Source organism: Dipodomys ordii, unplaced genomic scaffold (assembly GCF_000151885.1).
Source record: "Dipodomys ordii isolate 6190 unplaced genomic scaffold, Dord_2.0 Scaffold137, whole genome shotgun sequence".
In the NCBI taxonomy this organism is placed as follows: Eukaryota; Metazoa; Chordata; class Mammalia; order Rodentia; family Heteromyidae; genus Dipodomys; species Dipodomys ordii.
Window position 1 is genome coordinate 792853 of NW_012267353.1, and position 23677 is coordinate 816529.

Consider the following 23677-nt stretch of genomic DNA (forward strand, 5'->3'; position numbering starts at 1 on the left):
AGGAAGGAGGGAGAGAGGGATAGGGAGAGAGAGAGAAAGAGAGAGAGAGAGAGATCTTCCTGGTACGTTGGGCACTCAACCATCAGCCAATTCAACAGTAAAAATTATTTGTATCTGTCCTCACCAAAGGCTGGCTTCAGACTGGTGAAATTAAATAGAACCATGCTGTCTGACCATTCCTTACTTTCCCAAGTTCTCCCAGTGAACTGATTTAGATTAACAGATAACCACATCTGAAACCTTAATATTGTAGCTGTCTCACACAGAATCTTCTCTAATCTCATCTTGGTGACAGATAATCCCTTAACTCTTAGCAATTCTCTAACTCTTAACAAGGAGAAACAGAAGAAATAACTATTACATCTCTTGCCAGAATATAATCAGACATCACCTATCGCTTTACCCAATGCCTATATAACATCTTCCAGAAATGACAGAATTGTAATCCAAGCAAAAACTAGCCAGGAAGACCTATAAAGCACTGAGATACTCTTTTTTGCTTAGAGGAAAGATAAGTACTCAAATAAGTAAGTACCATACACACAGAGGAAAAAAAAAGATGGATCCATATAGACAGAAAGTAGACTTGTGGCTGCCTGGGATTGGGTATGGAAAGATGGAGGGGCTACAAATGGGCACAATGTTCCTCTTCTGAGTGGTGGAAATGTTCCAAAATTAGATTTTAGAGATGGTTGTGCAACTGTCAGTTGATTAAGAAATCACTGCATTGGGCTCATAAAATGAGTAAATTTAATGGTATATAAATTATACTTCATTAATAAATCATTATTTTAAATAAATCATGTTTTAATAAATCATTTCAAGATGGATCATAGGTGTAAAAATTAAAAGTAAAACAATAAAACTGCAGAAAGAAAATGTAGGAGAATATGATCATGATTTTGGTATAGGCAGAGATTTCTGGAATAGAACACAGAAAGTGCTTACCGAATTTTTAAAAATGATAAAAATGGACTTCACTGAAAGGAGAATGTCTATTAGGCAAAGGATATCACTGAGATAGTAAAAAATATATGCCATGGGCTAATGAGAAATTACGGTACTTATATGTGTCAAAAAAAACAACAAAAAGGAAATAACATCAAGTATATATATATATATATGTCTATATATACACACACACACTATATATATATATAGACATATATATATATATATATGTCCATGTATATGTCTATATATATATATGTATATATATATAGTGTGTGTGTGTGTGTGTGCGTGCGTGCGCGTGCTCTAATCCTGAACTTGGCCTGGACACTGTCCCTGAGCTTTTGTGCTCAAAGCTAGCTCTCCACCATTTGAGCCACACTCCATGTCTGGCTTTTTGGTGGTTAACTGGAGATAAGAATCTCACAAACTTCACCACCTAGGCTGCCTTTGAACTGTGAGCCTCCATCTCAGCCTCATGAGCCACCAGTGCTTGGCTCAAGGATGTATTTTTAAAATACTCCTACACAAAGAAAACAAAACAAACCACCCAAATCAAGAAGAAGCAAGAGACTACAACAAGCAGTTTCCCAAAAAAGGTAAGTATCTAATTAACTAATAAACACAATGTTATGGTTATAGCTATCCCTATTTCTAGTTCTAAGCCTCCAAGCCTTTCAATTTGTTTAATGGTTTATGTTCTATAGATTTTGACATTTTTAACCTACTTAAGTCCCAACAGGAGGAAAATGATACATTAGTTTAGGATAATTCAAGAAGGGATTCCTCCTTATTGATGGGACTGTATAATAGTGCAACCACCACTGAAATCATTATAGAAGTTTCTCAAACACACATACACACAACACCTAAATAATAGGCTGGCCATCAGTGGCTCAAGCCTGTAATCCTAGCTACCCAGGGGGCTAAGATCTGAGAGTAATAGTTCCAATCCAGCCAAGGCAGCAAAGTCTGTGAGACTCTTGTCTCCAGTTAGCCACCTAAAAACCAAAAATAGGGCTGTGGCTCAAAGTGGTAAAGTGCTAGCCTTGAGCACAAAAGCTCAGGAACAGCTCATCGGCTCTGAGTTCAAGCCCCAGAACCAACAAAAACAACAAACAACAACAACAAAAAAGCCTAAAAAATGGAACTGCCATAGGTCCAGTGATATCATTCATGGTATCATTTTTCCAAAGGAACATAAGTATAATATACATATAATAGCACACCTGCACACCCATGTCCATCGCAACACCTTTCACAACAGCCAAGCCATGGAAACTGCCCAGAATCCTTACAACTGATGAATGGATCAAACAATGTGGTATACCATATATTCAATGAATATTATTCAGCCATAAAAAGGGAAACTATGTTATTTTTCAGGGAAATAGATGTATCTAGAAGTCATCATATTAAGTATGCCAGGCTCAAAAGGGAAAAGGTTATATGTTTTCTTTCATTTAGGGGGTATTGGCTAAATATAAACATATGTACACATATATAAACAAATATTGGGTCATACATATACACATAAATGTATGTCTATGTGTCTGTGTAATCAATCTGATAAATTATGATATATGCCTGTGTTAGATGCAATTAACAAGCACTTTAACAAAAATGAGTATTTTGGGGAAGTTGAAACATATCTCAGGTATAGATGGTAGTTGGAGAAGGCAGACAAACAGAGAAGGAGGGCCAATATAGTCAAAATACTTAATGTACTTGGGTGAAATGGAACAAGGAGTCTTGAGATTGATTTGGGAATAAGGAGAATGAGGGAAGGGTGACTGATCACAATTCACTTTATATATATATATATATATATATATATGTGTGTGTGTGTGTGTGTGTGTGTACATACATACATGGACATGTTGTTGTAAGGAAACTCAGTCACCAGAAACAGAGACACCACCGCTTAAGAGGCCAAATTATGAGTCTTTATTGGAGAGCTGGAGGGTTGCTGGTGGACTCTTGTCTCAAAGACCAGCAGCCCTGCAGGGTGCTGGTGGGTTACACCTGTAATCTCAGGAGGCTGAGATCTGAGGATCATGATTCAATGCCAGCATGGGCAGGAAAGCCCATGAGACTCTTATCTCCAATTAACCACCAGAAAACCAAAAGTGGCGCTGTGGCTCAAGTGGTAGAGCGCTAGCCTTGAGCTGAAGAGCTCAGGGACAGCACACAGGCCCAGAGTTCAAGCCCCATGACCGAAAAGACCAGCAGCCCTGAATGTAGCTAGCACAAAGCTTATACAGGCCAAAACTACATAAGATGTGTGGAATTGAACCAACAAAAGTGTTATACATAAGCAAAGCAAACCAGATAAGCACACTTAAACCTACTAGAAGCATTAAATACAAGCAAACCATCTAGGGAAACAATTAGGAGAAAACAAAGGCCAATTATCTAGAGGAAGCATAGACCCAAACTCCTTGCTTCAATGTTAAAATAAAGCTCCCTGATTCAACTGTTAGTATTTAAAAAAAAATTAAAAACAAGAAAAGGCTTTTCCCAAAGTGACTGTTTATAAGGTGTGAGGTAGATGAAGGAGGAGCATAGTGCGAAGCAGCAAGAATATCAACCAACCACCACCAACCAGGCACAAAGGAACCCTTTGAAGGTCATCACAAGCTTCTGACCTAGCTTAGGAAAACATATGTATGATCACAGGTTCAGTGGCAAAAGCAGCCTGGGGCAACTTTCCTCATAGAGAAGGAGGGAGCCAAGGGAAAAGAATTCTTTCTCCCTCTGTCTTGTGACCTAATGGCTGGGGCCCTTGTTGGTCAAGCCCAACCAGAAGTAAAAGACAAGGTAATTTTCATAGCAAAGTCACATCCCAGTCAGCCATCTGGAGTCAGGATTGGCAGAGAGTAGCTCTGCAGGGGTAAATGAAAGTGATCTGGGACACCATTGTAAACTTCCCAGAAATGCTTTTAAAATACACAGGAAAGTATACTGAACAAATATCACAACCAATAAAAACCTTGCTCCTGGCACAAAGAAAGGAGATTCTCTGGGGACAATATATTGGTTTCTCGTAGGCAATTTGTGAAGGCAAAAGAAGGAGAGTAGTGGTTCTTTATTATGTATTCAACCAAGTAATGCTCAGTGTAATTTGTCTTCTATTGATTGGAAATGAGAGCTGGAGCTGACTCCTGTCCGAAAGGAAATGAGACATCCTGGGAAGTAAATGATACAGCTTCTGGGGAGGGAGCGGGGCGCGCGGGGAGGTTCGGTATTATGCCTCTCAAACTCACGTTGGAGACAGCCTCTAGACACTTGGAGAAGATGATCGTCCCACAGAAATACAAAACGAACCTTCCCTTTGACAGGCATCAGTTCGAACAGCCTGTGAGGGACCTCCAACCTCCTTTCTGGTCTCCCATCCATCATGACACACTTTCTCTGCTGCCCTATCCCCCCTCCTGAGCTAACTCACCTCTCTTCATCATTTGCTTTCTCTAACGTTCTCAACCATACCTACAATTATCGCAGGATCCAAGATATCCCATGCATTGATTTTCTTAAAAAGTTTTAGAAGTGTCCATCAAAAGTAGGCTGATGTATTCCCCGCTCCACAACCCTTGGTTAGCAAGGTGATGTGGGATGCAGTGGTCTCAGTGGCCTTCCTCTACCAAACCTCTCCAAATTATGAAGCAAAGACAGATGGCTCTATAAGGATTTCTCCAGCCTGAAATCATCTCAAATATTTGACAACTTGTACACTAACTATCTCCTCTGCTAGATTGAAGGCTCATGTGTTTTATAAACACAAGAAGGTATGAATATAGCACAGCTTTTTGCACACCTGACATATACCCAAGTACCAGGGAGACTTATCAGAACATAGATTTCTGGGTCCCACCCCAGAAGTTTCTGATACAGACAGTCTAGAGTGGAAGGGGGGTTCCTAGACTGCTCATATCTAACAAGTTCCTAGATGCACCCATTCTTCTCACTGCAGTTAAGGAATTACCACAAATTTAGTGGCTGAAAACAATACATATTTACTATCACATGGTTTGGGTATTCAGAACTTTTTTGGAGGGATCAGAACTTTTAAAGTGGATTTCACTAGGGTAAAATTAAGGTGTTGAGAGGATTGTGATCATCTCCTGAGGCTTTAGGGGACACATTTTCTTGTCTTTTCTGGTTCCTAGGACTTGCCTTCATTCCTTGCATCATGGTCTCCTTCATCTTCAAAGCCAGCCATGGCTGATCAAGTCTTTCTCACATCTCATCTGTGTGATATTGGCTCTTCTGCCTTTCTTTTCGTATTAAAGACCCTGTGATTAATTGGGCCCACCTGGACAATCTAAAATAATCTCCTTGAGGACTACTTAGGAACCCTGGTTAAACCACTTAGTGTCACCTTAGAGCCCCATTATCATGTCACACACATATGCACATGCACACACACACACACACACACACACACACACACACACACACACATTATAGACACTAGGAAGCAGGTGTCCTGGGGAAGCTATTATTCTGACTATATACCAGGTGATGCTGAAGATGCTGTATGAGATCACAGTCTAAGAACCACTGCTGTAGTGTGAGGCTATAACTTCAGGAAGGACAAGGAAGGAAGAAATGGTGAGCCCAAGCAATAGAGAGAGATGGGGTTGGATAAGCTACAGAGATAGCCAAAAGAAGAGACATAAACAAATCCTGCAGATTTAAACATGCCAGGAGTATCAGCACTCACATGGAGAGAGGAAGGGCAGCAAATTAGAAGGAAGAAACTATTCTGTGGTAAGATTGCATTAGAGTCCATCAAAACCAGTCTTTTTGCCAGAATTTCTCTGCCAAGGGAAAACATTGGATTTTATTTTATTTTTTTGTTGGACATGGGGCTTGAACTAGGTCCTGCGCACTGGCTCTGAGCTCCTTATACTCAAGCTCTTTACCACTTTGAGTCATAGCAACACTTCCGGTTTTCTGGTGGTTAATCAGTGATTAGAGTCTCATGGACTTTCCTACTCAAGCTGGCTTTGAACCATGATTCTCAGATCTCAGCCTCCTGAGTAGCTAGGTTTATAGGCATGAGCCACCAGTGCCCAACATCCACCAGATATTTTATACCTAAGTATACATACATATCTCTGAGGGGATTCATTGGCAAGTACACTTGGAGATATAAGTAAGATTCCTCATGGCAAGCAAAACACACATACCACAAAGCTAATTCTCTATTCCTGGAAAGCTCGAGTCTTTTAAAATGTGTTGCTTTTAAATAAAGCCAGAAACTGAATTTGTGTTCACTTTTTTTTAAAAAAAAGTGAAGAAAAAATCCTTAAAGGTACTGTTAGAAATTATTTTCTTGAGCATTCTGATGGGGTTCCCAGTCTGCAAACAAGTAGGTTCTGTGGGAGAGAATTCTGCACTAGCTTCATGACCACGAGGAGTGAGCTGTGTATGTAATGTACACATGTAATGTGTGTGTGCTACTAGGGAAGGGTGGGGTATAGATCAGGAAAGATGTGGGAGGCATGTTTTATATTCTGCATTCACCTTATTTTAACAAGTACCTGCATCAGCCACCTAACTCTGAGTATGTTTTACTACTGACATTATTTCTGTCGTTGTTACTTTTTTCTATCACTGGTATTGTCACATCACTATTTAAAGCAAAGGTTCATGTTTTACTCCATCTCTAGGATACACTTCCCTTTCAGGAATGAAAGAGAGTTGAACTAGAACACCAAACAATATAAGGAACCGGGTGCCAATGGCTCATACCTGTAATCCTAGCTACTCAGGAGGCTGAGATGAGATCTGTAGGATCCCAATTCAAGGACAGCCTGAGCAAAAAGAAAAAAATCTTCAAGACTCTATCTCCAAACTAACAGAGCAAAAAGCCAGGCTGGAGGCATGATTCAAGTGGTAGAGCACCAGCTGAGTAAACAACTCTTGAAGTTTAAGAATGTCTCCTGATCAGAGTCAGACAATATTTTATGGTACTCCTCTCTCTCTGTCTCTCTCTGTCTCTGTCTCTCTCTGTCTGTGTGTGTGTGTGTGTCACTCTCTGTGTCTCTGTCTCTGTCTCTGTCTCTGTCTCTCTCTCTCTCTCTCTATATATATATATTCATCTACGTATACAAATAGATAGATGGGTATGACAAGCTCTTCTGTACCTGATGAAAGACATTTGTTAAGTAGAATCAAAGGTATAACTTCGGTCAATAAATATTTCAGTTTTAGAATAAAATATTTTTATTATCACACTAAGCTTCATTTGCCTTCCTCAAATGGCTTGGTGATTTCCCTCACCTCAGCAGGACCCTGAGGTCATGAAGGGAGCAATGGACAGATGGTCACAAAACTCCAACTGGAAAAATATGAGCAACTCCAGCCAGAACAGATGTTTGCATCCTTTCTGAGCGATGGATCACCAGGGAACAGCTGGGAATATTTTATATTGCCAAATCTGATTTTTTTAAAGAATTTAAGTCTGAAATAATGATTAGAGATGATGTGCATGGTGATGCTCAAAACAGAGTTCTCTTAAAGTTTCAGAACCTGTTTTTGTCCCCACAGTAACAAAGGGATGTTTGTGTGGTAGATAACCCCAGCTCAGCACTGTTTAAGCCTTCAGACCAGGAAAATGATGCTTAGAAAAAGACAGAAGTGAGTTTTCCACATCTTCTTTGGGGACCTAGAACTTATTTGAGATTGAATTTTTATGGGTACAGAATGATATTAAAAATGACATAAATAAAGCATCAACATACATATTTTATAAGCCAAATACATTACAGATAGAACAAAGCAGAAAAATGTATTTTCTGGCCAGGCACCAATAGTTTACACCTATAATCCTAGCTACTCAGGAGACTAAGATCTGAGGATCAGAAGTTCAAAGCCAGCTTGTGCTGATAAAGCAGAGAAATTCTTTTTTTTCTGCTTATGTGGTGCTGAGGAATCGAACCCAGGGCCTCATGCATGCAAGACTGGCACTCTACCACTGAGCCACCTTCCCAGCCCCAAGCAGAGAAATTCTTATCTCTAGTTAACCAACAAAAATAAAGAAGTGAAGATGTGACTCAAGTGGTAGGCTGCCAGTTTTGAGTGAAAAAAGCAAGAGTGAGAGGCTCTGAGTTCAAGCCCCAGTACTGGTACCAAAAAACCAAAAATAAAAAAAAAACACAAAAGAAACCCTGATCCCCAGGGACTTGGTGAAATAATAAAATACAGCAGTCCCCCTCCACACTCCTGATCTGTTAGGGTTACAGATCAAGAACCCAGTGAATTCTCAGAGACACAGAGAACCATGAAAGTACAGATAATACTAAGCCATACACAAATACGTACATATATGTACCTAACTGCATACATGCAATTTCCTATATATTCTTGCCTGTGATAAAGTAATACATAAATCAGGCACAGGAAGAGAGTAATGATAACTAATAATAAAATAGCACATTCATTATTAAAATATCATAGTATATAAAATATATACTATAATAAAAACTTAGGAACACATGTTTGCTCTCTCTCTCTAAAGTTTCTTATTGAATTGTAACTTCTCAGCATGTAGCTTGTTTGCTTTCCTGATTAAGTCAACATCCTTAGTCTCACTTAAAGGGAGCACTTTATAGCTAACTCTTCAGTATATCCAGATTTCCAGCATCACTACTCTTGCCCGGTCATTTTAAGGTAAAGTAAGGATTACTTGAACACGTGTACTGTAATACCACAACTGTTTATCAGATAACCAAGACAGCTGAGTGACAATGGGTAGGTAACATATACAGTGTGGATACACCGCACCAAACAATGACTCATGTTCTGGGTACAGTGGAGCAGGGTGGGGCAAGATTTCTTTTAGAGAGTACTGATGGACAGCAAACTTAGTCACACTTTAAGGAGCATTAGGATCACTTGAAGAGCTTGTTAAAATGTAGTGTCTCCTCAAGTAATCTAAGGAGAGATCTGAGAACCTGAGATATTCTGATTCATGTACCACAGTGAGAAGCTTGAGCGGCTTTCACAGCTTCCTACAAAGAAAGCACTGGCCTTGAGTTGGCCAGTAAATGTCTCCGTGGCACAAGCACAAAGCATACCCTTTACCCTCAAATATGCAGTGCAACAAAACCAGGAACTTTAGATGGCACAGAATGTGTTAAATCCTTCTCTCATTCCTGTCTATCTTTATACCATGTGGTTTTCAAAACTTCCAGCGTTTACATCACAAATGTGCAGAACTATGGAATCTCTCTATCTTTGTTGAATTTCTACTCTCTGCAACGCAGGTTTCCTTACCAGAAAGGTTGGCCCAACAAAATTTAAGGATCTGTGTTTTGAAAAGATAAGAGCAGTCCTTCTGCATCCTGCCCTCAGCTGCCTCTAAGGCATATGTATTTAAAGCAATAAAAGGGAAAGAGAGAGCTCTCCAAGATTAAATACAGTACATTTCACAATAATAAAAAAAACCAATGGCAAAATAACATCACTTGCAGCACCATCACTGTTTCTAAAAGAGAAAGAACTCAGAGCTAGGCATAGTGGTACACACCTATGACCTCAGCATTTGGGAGGTGAAGGCAGGAAGATTCTGTTCCAGGCCAATCAGGCTACAAAGCAAGTTTGAAGTCAGCCTGAGCTATGGGGGCAGGGGGTTGGGGGGAAATGTCTAAGAAAGAAAAAGAGAGAGAGAAAGTGACATAGAAACAGGAGATACAGAGAGAGAGAGGCAGAGAGAAAAGAGAAGAAGCTGATTGCTTGGTCTTTAAAAATGAGACAATTATGGTGTGTATAACCCAACATTTCTACATATTTATCACTGGAACTACCTGCACAAAGATCTTGTTATTTTCACATATTTGGGTACAAATACTCTCAAAGGATGAAAAAACAACCCAAGGTTAACAAGTTAATTATTGTCCTAGACACTGCTGCAATCAGTACTGAAGAACAAGTTTATAATGGATGCAAAACTGAGATTGCACTGTGTCTGTGGAAAAACTATTGCAGACTAGAAGCTTCCTCTGCCATCTAGCTACATTTCCTTTCCTGCAAATAGAATGGCTCAAACTCATCTGTCCATTTAAAGATGGGTGCCATCTTTAAGAGATCACTGCTGAAAGAGCTGAAGGAGAAAGGTGAGTGCAGTCCTAATATTGTCCCTATGTGAAGATGCAACCCGGTAACTTGAGGGCAGGGGTGTGTTTGGGAGAGATGGCAGTGAATGATGAAAGCAAGATGCATTATATGTATGAACTGACGTGTTGAATTGAAACCCCTTAAACCCCTTAAAGATAATTTTTTAATGATATAAATAAAAAGGTGAGGAAGGAAAACATAAAGCCATATGTTCACTATCTAATCTTGCTGCATTTCACAGGATTTACAATGATTCCAGAGTCACACAGATATTCTAGTTTGGAGAGTAATTATCCAAAGCCAATCAAAGAGGGAGCTGGTCCCAAGGATCTTTCATGAGAACCAGCATCCAGAATTGGAAGCCTGAACCCTGACCACCAGTAGAAGCATGCTCTCACAACCAAACAACCTGGATGAAAAGTAAAGGAAGAGGACATAGAAGATGGACGTCGGAGAGTTACTGAAGAGTCTCAGCAGTAAAGGCATCTTGTCATTGGTCATTGTAGATGTAGAGAGTGGAAGAAGCACTCATCAATAGCAGAAGGAAGCAGGGACTAGTAATCGGACAACCACCTACCCTGTCCACAGCCTTAAGATGGTATTGACATTTCCCTATAAAGACAAAAGGTCACCAATTGTACGGCATAATCCAAATTTCTATTTTAGAAAGACTATCCTGGAGCGTATGTGGGGAATGACATTCGAAGAGAAGGCTATTAAATCTCAGCAGTTTAATCTGTAAGAGATACAAACCAAGCATGAGTGTCCACAAACATGAGCAAGTCTTGACCTAAATTGGACACAGAGAAGACTCTACCAATGCCAAAGCTGACCACCTACCCACATGCTCTTCCCCTGGCAAGATCTGTTGCACCATTGAAAGTGGAGCCAATTCTCCATCAAGTCATTGTCCTCAACAGGAAAACAATTACAAACAGGCTAGAGTTGTAGCTCAGTGTGAAATCATGCTTGCATAGTATGCACAGGGATCTGGGTTTGGCCCCGAGCCACATTAGTGGGAGAGTTTGGGGGAAGAAACAAGAGAAACAATCACAAACAGTTATTTGTACAAACCACACACACACACACACACACACACACACACACAAGTGAGAGCAACATGACATTGTGTTTCCTGGGCAAGGGCGGGGAGGGGGAGGAGCTAATTAAAGTCATCTTGACTCCATCCAGGGTGAATTTATTTGCATGGATCTATAATTGATGACAGTAACATGAAGAAGTTATAGAAAATATTCAGATGGAAAGAAAATGGACAAAGCCACAAGTGGCTCATACCTATAATCCTAACTACTCAGAAGGCTGAGTTCTGAGGACCATGGTTCAAAGCCAGTCCAGGAAGAAAAGACCATGAGACTCTTATTGCCAATTAACCAACAACAAAAAAAAAAAGCCAGTAGTGGAGCTGAGGCTAAGTGGTAGAGCGCCAGCCTTAAGCACAAAAGGGATAGCGCCCAGGCCCTGAGTTCAAGCTCCAGGACCAGCAGGAAAACAATAATGAAAGAAAAGGAAAAGAACAGCTCAACTTTTCTTCGTAGGCATACCACGGAAAGTGTCCATCACATCCAGCTCTGGTGGCTCCTTCAGGCCCACAGCCCCCCTACTGCAATATTTCACCATTTCTTGGGGCTGAGACCTGTCCAGCAACAGCATGCTTCCAAGGTTCCATCACTAAGACAATCTTTCTTTCTTGGTCCCATCTCTTGCCTCCTGCTTAGCGGCTCAGCTCCATTAATTACATACTCCATCTTCAGCTTTCCTCTCCTGCATCTCCTTCTCTCTTTGATCTTTCCCCTCACCAACAAACATGTTCCCCCATGACGTTCTTTAAAAAGGTCCTTTTGCTTTCATTCTAATGTGCCCCTAAGTTCTGAGGGCTCTCCCTGCCCCTGCCCCCGCCACTCCATTATCCACATGCCCACTAGCAAAGCCTCGCCTGCCCCACAGCCTGCATCCTCATCAGCCTCTTCATGTTCAACCCTGTTCCCTTATCCATTAATATTGGAACCATTATGCTACCTCTTCTAGGCCTTCTGGGAAAATACCTACAAAATGTCAGGTGTTGAATGGGCGTTCACAGTATTCTACTTCATAAAATTCTCCTCCCTTGCACTCCATTTAGCCCTTTATTATTTGTTCTGGTCCAGGATGTTTGTCCCCTCTCTGCCATTTGCCCTCATTCGGTCTCCTAGCTCTAATCTTAACCTCTGCACAGAGAAGCAGGTGTGTCCCCAGACCCATATCCAGATCAAACCTAACATTCTAGCCACATAGACCCCACTCCTCAGCAACTGCTTCTCCTCACCACCATCTGCCACTTTCTTAGATCTGGGACCTTTATGAATTTTTGTTTCCTCATCATGAATCATTGGCTCATTGCATGCCACATCTAATTAGGTATTTTTCTCATATTAATGCTAGTTTAGAGGACAAAAATGGTGGTGTATGCCTATCATCCCTGCTTCTCTGGAGGTGATGATAGGAGGATCACAATCTGAGGTCTGTTGAGGCAAAAGCAAGAAATCTTATTTGAAAAATGAACAAAACAAAAAGAACTAGGGGCATGAGTAAAATGTTGGAGGACTTTCCTAGCAAGCATGAGACCCTGAGTTCAATCCTCAATACCATCAAAGAAAGAAAGGGGGGAGGGAAGAGGAAGGATAGAAGGTAGGGGGAGGGAGAAAGAAAGTAAGAAGGAAGGAAAAATAGAAAGGGAGAAAGGAAGGGAGGAATGTAACTCAATAGTATGCTTAGCCTATACAAGGGCATTGTTTGGATGCCCTGGTAACACACACACACACACACACACACACACACACACACACACACGTTCCTCTCTTGGTCCTCTATCCCATCCTTTTTCCTGTCCTACAAGCCAGAACACAGAGATATCCCTGTGGTACAGCCCTATTCCTACCACAGACCTCTTCTTCTGCCAAAGAAAACCTCAGGATCAGTCCTATGTGGTAGAAACTAAATCTAAGTCATACCAGCCATTACAGATAATATATAGATGCCAGCCATTACAGATAATATATAGAGGAATATCATATGATCACATAGATTACAAAGAACTAACTCTGCCTAATGTCAGGATAGAAAATTACAAGTTAACTAGCCTTTATCTGGAATGCTTGGGATGAGAAGTATTTCCAGATTTGGGGTATTTTGTAGATTTTAGAATCTTTATATATAAGAAATCCACTTAGACTTCATATACACAGAGCCTGAGGTAATTCTGTATCATATACACCTGTTTTCACTGAACCTCATCACCTCAAGCCAGGTGTAGAAACTTGCCACTCTGAACTCTTATTGGCACTCAAAAAATTTGAATTTTAGGGCATATTGGATGCCTAATATTCATGCTGTAATAAGCTGACAGATTATATATCTTTTCGCTTATCTATTCCCTAGCTTGTTAAATTTATAACCATGATAAAAGGAAACTTTCTATTTTCATAAACTTGATTGATTTTTCATAAAACTTCATGCATATCATATCAAAGAACCAGTATGATGTTTTAACTGTTACCTCCTTGACAGTGTAAAGCCAGACTTTGCACGCTGGTGACCCCTAAATCCGTATCTGAAATGCTTAACACCACCGTTTCAAACTTAGATGATTTCCACTATAATGTGAGAAGCTGCCTGTCTTAGAAAAAAAAATCACCCATCAGGTAACCCTGGCTCAGCCAACCCACAGCAGCAGGCAGGCAAGGGGAGGAGAGCAAACACTGACTACTTCAGGCCAACCATCACTCTGCACATTTGATTCATTGAGGTCATCTATCTGACCCCACTGGGAACTTGATGCTTTGACTTCTCATGTGAACACTGAGACCTTATGATAACCATATAAAGTAGCAGTGTACTATCTGACATGCAAAGCCTTTTAGAGAAGGATTTGCTGGTCCTTTATGAACCCAGTGAAGGACTGTTTGCTTCAGAGTCCACATTTCGAGCATCTTGAGAATGTGTGTACTTAACTTGCACAATGTCCCTCATCCAACAAGATACCCAGGCATAACTGAATATAGCATTGGCAAAACAGATTTCATGTTTCACAAAATTGAAGAAGCCCATATGTGTCCCAAATGTTTATTATTCCCTCGTGAACAATTTTCCAACACATTCTAGGAATACAAGATATAGGATGACTTGTCCCACACTCCAAGATCAACCTCTAGATCAGAATCAAAGTCCCAAATTTGCACATATCATCATTGCTCTCAATCCCTTTCTTTCCTATTCTTATATTTTCCCCTATATTCTATTTTATGTTTTTGCTTTATATTTTGTAGGTGATCATCTCAAACCTCTTTGTGATTTCCTTTTTTTTTAACACTGAGATAAAACAGTTGCGGCTCTGGTTTCTGGGCGTATCAGCTTTTGCTGAACCTAACAAGGTGTCAAAAGTGTCACTTGCCTTAGCTTTCCCTTTTTTGCTGATTTGTTGACTCTGGTGCCCTTTTTAACTTCCACAATCTTGCAGCCTCCTTATTCTTTGGCTTTCCCAGTTTTGTGCTTGCATCTGATTTTATTTTTCCCATACTCTCAACCTCATGACCTGTTCTAAGTTTATCCAGAAGTTTCCATTTGCCTTTCAGGAAGGAATCTAAAATTAAACAAATAAATAAGTAACACTCATAGATGTGTTTGTCAGAAACTCTTAGTTCAATGTGGTCTTCAGAAGGAACCATAACAGCTCCAGGTACAGGCACACTTCAGTAGGCATCAGCACCCTTCTTAGTAAGTTATGATTACCTTTCCCAAAAACATCCCCCAAAGTAGGTGACTAGAGGACCATGTCCCACAGCTGGCATAGTTGGCATAAACACCGCACTGCTGGGCACTCTGGCTTATGCCTGTAATCCTAGCTACTCGAGAGGCTGAGATCAGAGGATTGTGGTTCGAAGCCAGCATGGGCAAGAAAGTCCATGAGACCCTAATCTCCAATTAACTACCACCTCCCCAACAAAAATAAAACCCAGGGCTGGGAAGGTGGCTCAGTGGTAGAGCGCTTGCCTTGCATGCTTGAGGCCCTGGGTTCGATTCCTCAGCACCACGTAAGCAAAAAGAAAAAAGCCAGAAGTGGTGCTGTGGCTCAAGTGGTAGAGCGCTAGCCTTGAGCTGAAGAGCTGAGGGACAACGCTCAGGCCCAGAGTTCAGGCCCCACAACTGGACCCAATAAAAAAAACAAAAACCCAGAAGTAAAACTGTGGTTCTAGTGATCAAATGCTAGCCTTGAACAAAAAAAATATATATATATAAAGCCCAAGGACAGCATCCAGGCCCTGAGTTCAAGCCCTAGGACTAACACTAAAGAAAGGAAAACAAAACAAAACAGAACAGAACAAAAGACCCGTGTATTTTCTGGAGCTCCTCATGTTCCTCCTTCTCTTGATGCCTACTCATTTTCCAGGAAGCTGGCTGACATATCCAATGGCCAGTAAGCTGAAGTTGTATTTTCTGTGCAGTCTTCTCCTCCATAAATGGTTTCTGCATCTGGCCTTGCCGTGGGCCAGGCCCTGTGTCTCCCACGTCACTGAGTTACCTTTGCACCAAGGAATCCAGGAATGTCTCCAGGAAGAATACCAAAGAGCCCTGCCAGATGGCAAGCAGCCACCAACACTGGCCGGGTGGCCTGGGAAGAATGTAACTGTGTCCTTTGTGTGGCTGCCACTTGCAGTCTGCCAGCCCATGCTCCCCCACAACCCACTCACATTCCAAGATTTTATGTGAACCACAGACGTCTGCCACCACACACAGCAAATGTGGCCCACTGCCCCAATCCCTCTGGAATGCTCAGAGCCCACATCCGAAGCAAAGGTCAAACAGCACATAGACATTGGTCTGCTGAAATATTAACTTGCAAGTTCCATATAATAGGATTGTAAGTTAAATTATGAGAATAATCCTTTTGGTTATTAAAATATTTATTTAAAAAAATCCTGGGAGGATAAAATGCCAGTGAGTGCTGAGTTTAGTATGTTAATAAAGGACATGGAGGAAATGATCACTGGCCCTCGACCACATCATAAAAGTCCATGTACTCAGCAATAAAGGCAGAAGTAAAAAATTAAAAGACCTCCCCTAGAACTATGCCTTGTCCCTCTCATGCATGCCTCACAGGCAATGATCTGAGGTGGAAGTTTCCATCTTGCTTCGTTCTATAAATTCCCCCTTTATCACATGTCAGGAAGTATCCTGTGCAGGGTTCTGAGGCTGAACAATGTCCACAAGGACACAGAAAGTTTTTTTTTTATAAATCTCTTCCCTCAAGGCCTCAGGCTTAGCCATTTGCTTTCATCAAATTCTTCCCAAACTAAAGATTGAACATTGTTCCTGATTGTACTCCTCATGTCTGGGCCTTCGGATGAAGACTGAAGTCACTTTTAGGATGCCATGACACTGGTTTCCACAGGCCTGGGGGAAAAAAAGAATTGCACCTGTTCTTCCAGGCAGTGGTGCAGGACACAGTAAGACATCATTGCATGTGCCTATCTGCAAATGGGACAGATGTCCAACATTAAACAAGAGGATACCTGTGTAGCATTTACCTCACTCATGGTATACTTGAGCCTAGTAAACTACAACACAACCATCTCTTCCTGCTCACTCAACAATAGAACAGTGGGGTCTGTAAATCATTGAGTCATGTTAATAAGCTTTTATAAAAAACAAACTAGGTCATGTCAAAGAAGACACAGTCATACTTATCAACAGTTCTCGCCTAATGTCTTATATAAAGCCTGGAAGTTCTTGGAGTTTGAAATGGAGAGCAAAAAGGGGGAAATTAAACTGACCAATAGTCTATGACTTCTCCTTTATATAGGAAAGTACAATCAAAATGAGGTATTGTGGTCTGAATCCTTTATTTAATGGTCTTTGGTCAGTGTTTCTCACTTCTATAACTACCTGTATGGATACTGAAACAACACTGCTAAATAGGACTTCTATTTTATTATTTCCTAGTCAATATGTAGTATGCAGTGTGTCTCTGATTTTAAACATCTGGCCCATCCAAAAAAAAAAAAGGCTTGTTATTCAACCTACTATGAGAAAAGCAGAATACCATGAATTCAAGTAACCTGCTTACAAAAACTTCTGGGCTTCTCCACAGTCAGGTCAACTGCAACCCAGGAAGCCAACAGGAAAGTCTCAGGGTTCCAGATCAGAAAAGTTCCATGGAACCCTGGCCTTACTAGGAAGACATGAGGAAGGTAAAAAGAGGAAGGGGGGGAGGGTTGATAAAATCCTTCCTTAAACCACAAACATCTCTGGAAGGTTGTTATTGAGTGATTTACTCCGTGGTATGAGTTATTTTAATCTAGTTAGTTTGCAAGAAGTCAAAACAGCAAAAAGCTATTTTGTCTTTTTTATATAGAGGGCAGGAGAGGAAATGCAGAATTCACATAACATCCATTTTAGTGATTCTTAAATTCGTTTTTGGTAGTGGTAAAGCTGAGGTAGAAACCAGCAATCTACATTTTTCTGGGGGGGGTCCGGTCGTGGGGCCTGTACTCTGGGCCTGGGCGCTGTCCCTCAGCTCTTCAGCTCAAGGCTAGCGCTCTACCAACTTGAGCCACAGCACCACTTCCGGCTTTTTTTTTTTGCTTATGTGGTGCTAAAGAATCGAACCCAGGGCCTCCTGCATGCAAAGCAAGCGCTCTACCACTGAGCCACCTTCCCAGCCTGGAATCTACATATTTTTAAACAACCATCTTCCTCAGGACTCCGATGTGGTCCTCAGAACACAGTATGGAGGCATCATACCAGGTTGTCCACCCAAAAGAATCTCTAGAACCTTAGGAGGTGGCTTTGTATAAAGGCTAAATTCCCACAAACTAAGTATTAGGAAGACAGAGCCTGGAATACAGATATTTCTGGAATCAGATGTAAGAAATCTCCAGAAGCCAGGCGTCAGTGGCTCATGCCTGTAATCCTAGCTACTTAGGAGGCTGAGATCTGAGGATCATGATTCAAAGCCAGCCCAGGCAGGCAAGTCCATGAGACTCTTATTTCCAATTAACTACCAGAAAATCAGAATTGGTGCTGTGGCTCAAGTGGTAGAGCGCTTCACCTTGAGCTGAAGAGCTGAGGGACAGCGCCCAGGCCCAGAGTTCAAGTTCCATAACCGACAAAAAAAAAAAAGAAAGAAAGAAAAGAAAAAGAAAAAAGAAATCCCCAGGGCACCAAAGGCTCCCTGACAATGGGGAACACACCTGCTCCTTCTCCCACACCCCTACCCTTACTTGGGTTCTAGCTCATCCTGTCCCCCTACTCTTGCAGTCCTGCTCCTGATCTCTGATCTTAGATTCTGACTATAACTACTCAGAATAAATATCAACCCAAGAAGTTAGAAGACAGAGCCTGGAATACAGACATTTCCGGAATCAGATGTAAGAAATCTCTAGGAGCCAGGCATTGGTGGTTCATGCCTGCAATCCTAGCTACTCAGGAGGCTGAGATATGAGGATCACAGTTCAACTATTGCTGAAGTGAAATCTCCATTTACTTCATCTGTTTCTTCTCTCAGTGTTGTGTGTTGTGACCGATTTCAGGGGTGCTGATGCCAGCTAAAATTATCTGAAGCAATCTTCTTTTCTTGTCTGACTCTCTTGGTCCCCCTTCTCCATCTCCTACCTTGGTCTAGGTCGGAAACCTTTAGTCATAGAATAAAAACGTGCATATTTTTTTAATCTGCTTTGAGAAGGATGTAATTTAGAGCAAAACTATGTTCTTGTCTAGGTCCAGAACAATTTTAAGTGAATTATTTGAAATAACTAGTTTTAATATAGGAAACAACTATGCAAGTTACAAGCAGTGACTTTATAAAAAGCACATTTTGGACTGAGAAGTTCATGTTGCTTTTTCTTACTGCCTTTCGGAGTAAGGTTTTCTTTGTGAATGGAGTGATCTCTTGTGAATGTACAGACACACATCCTTACACTAACCTTTTAAATTTAGATCTCACAAAAGAAAACTGTGATTAATTTGGACTCAGGGGTTCTTATTCAGCATAAAGCTAAGTATAGCATTAGCCCTTGGAGTCCTTTGTAATTCTTGCTGTACAGACAGTTTCATATATCAATTGCTTTGGTCAATTATGTTTTAGGAGCTATGATTTGACCCCTGTGTGGCAGAACAAGAAATGGCTCATGTATTTCCATGGTCACTTCTTTCTCTTTTTTGGCACTATTTAGTCTCAAGCAAGTTGCTACAAAGTCAGAATCTACTCTGAATAAATATCAACCCAAGAAGTTAGAAGGCAGTTTAGTCAAGAAGCCCTTCTGTAGTGGTTCCATCAAGTATTACCAAAAACAACGCTGAAAACTTTGGAAATAAGGCAAGAAGATGATGAGGTTTCCTTCCAAGGTCACATAGAACATCTTTTTACAAAACCGCATAACAGGACACCTTATGCCTGAGAGATGATAATAACTAACTCCACATTTACTGCTCTCTAGGATCCAAACTATGATGTTAGGTGGCAACTTGTAGAAGACTGAAAAGCTGGATATAATTTTCATTCCCCAGAACCCAAAGTTTAGTTTCCAGTTTTATCCCCTTATCACTTTTATCTATCTCATTTGTGCCTCTGTTAAGCATTATTTTGTTTCCTTGACTACATATAGGTACTATATTTTCATTTGAACCAGCTTCACCATCCTGCCAAGTTCTCGTTGAATTAATGCATCTCAGATGCATGCTCACTCTTTGTATAAGTCACATTTTCAATATTTTAAAAATTATACACAGACAATTGTGTCTTCTAGCATTTGAAGGATACATTTCCCTATTCTGTCACCCAAATCTGAATTTGACAATTATTTCCATAGTAAAATGATACTGAGGAAGGTTCCATTTGGCTCACACAGTTGGCATAGGTCCGTCACCAGTAACCAGGACCACAACCGGCTCTTCCTCTAGACAACATTAAACAGATTCTGCTACGGCCTCCACCATCTGATCAGAAGATGAACTCGGCGTATAATCAGAATTCATAGATGTAGGTCATCCATAGACGTAAATAAAACACAATGCAGGTCACAGTTGAATCTTCCTCAGGTTCAACATCTTATTTCTCTTTTTGCTACAGAGTATAAAGTTTGTACCCATTTGTCATTTTAGAAGAATGTGTATGACACTGCAGGTGATGGAGCAAAGCAAATGAATGAAGCTGGGGGTGTCCTCAAAAACAAAGAGAAGGAGGGCATGCAAGGGCACATGCGGGAAACACTTGATTTTACAGCATCAGCCGCCAGGCTCAGCCTCAACTCCCACACACTGGCTGTTCTGTGCTATAAGCAGAGTCCCAGGGAGGCTGCAAGTGCCAGTAACATGCTAAAAATTTCTACTAAATTACTATTAAGCACACCAAGTGAAGGTCTGACTCAAGGAAATACTTGATGGTATTTTCCAAAAAAGAAAAGAAAATGTATTTCCAAAGCAAGCCACAAAGTGTGGGGTAGCTAAGTATATACAGCATTACTCTAACATTTCCACTTTTTAAATTTGCCAAAATGAATAGTTACCAACTATTTGGGGGACAGTCCTGCTTGTCACTCACAGATGATTTCCTGAATGGGTCCTGCAGATACATATTTAGGACGAATCATAGGTAGTTTCCCTCTGTCCCTGCTGCATGTCTCGGAATAGAATGCTTTCTCCACACAAATGTAAATTTCTATGATCAGGTATAACCAAGGCCCCTGAAAGTAGGCCAAATGATCTCACTGGGGGACAGAGGCAAAAATATTTTAAAATTAAAATTTTCTTATTATCTTTAGTTGTAAAAAGGGGGTTCAGTTCAACATATCAATTTTTGAGAATAACACATCTTGATCCATGTTCATTGTTCTTCTGCGGTCATAATATTCGATATACATGTGTAAAAATGGAACTAGAGTAGAAACACCTTTCTTGTTCTGTGTGTTTTCTATCTCCTACAGTTGAGAGGATCAGCAGAGGTTGTTTCTGATTCAGAGCTGAACTTCAACATAACTTTCTCCTGTGCAATGTGTGGCTATAAATGATGTCTCTCCAGAAGAAGAAATTCCTATGAAAAGAAAAATTCTAATATTTCTGTGTGAGGGCTTTACCAACAGACATGTGAAAACCTCTTTTCAAAAGGCATCTGTGAGCCAGATACCAATTTCCTGGAATGCCTGTAAAGAAACTATTCAGGAGACTGAGATCTGAGGGTCACAGTTCAAAGCCAGCCTGGGCACGAAAGTTCACAAGACTCTTATCTCCAATTAACTACCAACAAGCAAGAGGTGGAGGTGTGGCTCACTGGTGGAGCAGCAGCCTTGAGCAAAAAAGCTGAAGGACAGTATCCAGGTCCAGAGTTTAAGCTCTAGTACCAGCATACAATTGCACACATGCGTGTGTGAGCACACACACACATGCATGCACATGCTCATGAGCACGCGCGCACACACACACACATCTGTGAAAATGCCTCATACTTGTAATCCTAATTATTCAGGAGGCTGAGATCTGGAGGATCATTATTTGAAGACAGCCTGGGGGGGGGGGAGTCCATAAGATTCTATCTCTAAAATAACCAGCACAAAGTTGGGCTGGAGGCATGAGTCAAGTGGTAGCGCATCAACCCAGCAAGAAAGCTGAGCAAGTACAAGGCCTAAGTTCAAACCTCAGAACTGACAAAAATTAAAAAAAAAATAATATGGCATCTGTGAAGGGACTCAGCTTTCCTGAACATGCCTAAGCTGAGTGCCAGAATCTTGATGCTCATCATCACAAAAGGACCAAACTCAGTCTAGGAGACTATACGTAATGATTTATATTTTTTCTTAAAATTTGAAAAACATGGGAAAATATGGTTGAGGCTATGAATGCCATGAAAATTTTAATGTCCATTAGTGGATCATGTCCATAGGCTCCAGAGGATCATGAGACTAGTTTCCAATTCCTCTTCCTTAATGATAAGCAGCAGTTCATCACCAATAATCAAGGAAGGAGTCCTATAATGACTGTGTTCAGGATTCTTGATAACCAAACATAACATTTCCTTAAAAATCTGACCGGTTCTGAGGAGACAACATCTACCTTAAGATAGACCAGAGAATGCATTCAATCTTTGCTGGTTACTACCAACAAGATGATCATAAAATATTGAATCATTTTTCTCTCCAACATGACGTTCCAAATCAGCTTTGTTTTTCACATTACTCGGCTTGAACTCAGGGCCTTGGGCTCTCCCTCAGCTTCTTTAGCTCACAGATAGTGCTCTATCACATTAGCCACACCTCCCATTTCAGCTTTTTGCTGGTTAATTGCAGATAGGAATCAAAGCTTTGTTCATCCAGGATGGCTTTGAAACAGGATTCTCAAATGTCAGCCTCCTGAGTAGCTAGGATTATAAGTGTCAGCCACCAGTGCCCAGCCAGAGCCACCATTTTACTTATGGTTAACTTCTCCATCGCTGAATAGGGAGGAATGACAAAAAGCTTTCTTAAAAGAAATCTTCACTTTCTGTTTGTTAAGCAGTTGACTATGGCTCTTTTCCAGGCAGAACCTTCCTAAACACATCATATATACTATGATTATTCAATTAGTAGGTACAGATAAGATCATGCAAAGCTGCGTGTGCTTTGCTAAGGTGTTTAAACTTTCCCTATGGGCAATGTGAAGCCATCAGAAGGTGATCAGTCAGCAAGTGACAGCAATTGATCAATGAGAGAACAAAGATAGCAGTACAAAAGTACCTATTTAAAATGAAGAGAAACGTAGAGAAACACTAATCTGCCATTTCTATTTTGTTTCACTATAATTCAGAACTTTTCTAACTTTTCTTTCTAACTGCACCTTAGTGGCAGTGTCACCCTGACAACTGTTATTAAGAAAACCAGAGAAGATGGCTTCAGGCATTCATAAATTTATAGGTATGCATTGGCTCCCCATAAGAAAGCTCTTATCTCTAGCAAGAGGAGAGATCAAGCCCACTTCTTTATAGCCAACCTGTACTCTAATTCTGTAATCCATGTCCTGCCCAAGGCAATTATTCAACCAAAAGGTATTTAGGCAAGTAAAACACAAATCTCCCTCTGTCAGTATACACATAATCAGTATGTAAGTGCTAAATACAATAGCCCTTTGGTAGTTTCTACAAATCTAATGACCAAGGAGGCTATTTTTCCATTTTCTGACTTCTCCAAAGGATTCACAGTTGTAATGACTTCTGTGGAGGGGGAGGGGTCTGTCTTTCTGCCTGTCTGTCTGTCCTGGGGCTTGAACTCAGGGCCTGGGTGCTGTCCTTGAGCTGTTTTTGTTCAAGGCTAGCGTTCTATCACTCAAGCCATCCCTTTACTTCTAAGCTTTTTCCTATTTAATTGAAGATAAAAGTCTCATAGACTTTGCTATCTGGGCTGGCTTTGAGCCACAATCCTCAGATCTCAGCCTCCTGAGTAGCTAGGCATGAGCTACTAGCACCTGGCTTCTCTGATTTCTGAACCCTCCTTGAACCTCAACAACTTGATTCAGTGCACAAAGTCCTTGCTAGATCATTCTCATAGCATCAGCAGCAGAAATAAGTTCTGCTAAACTACCG

At 40.8% G+C, this 23677-nt stretch overlaps 1 protein-coding gene across 2 annotated transcripts in view; it reads right to left on the reverse strand.

Annotated features, from left to right (window-relative positions):
* Positions 1 to 23677, reverse strand: part of Frmd3 (FERM domain containing 3) — a 272266-nt gene that overhangs the window by 155691 nt on the left and 92898 nt on the right. The gene's annotated exons all lie outside the window — the stretch shown is intronic.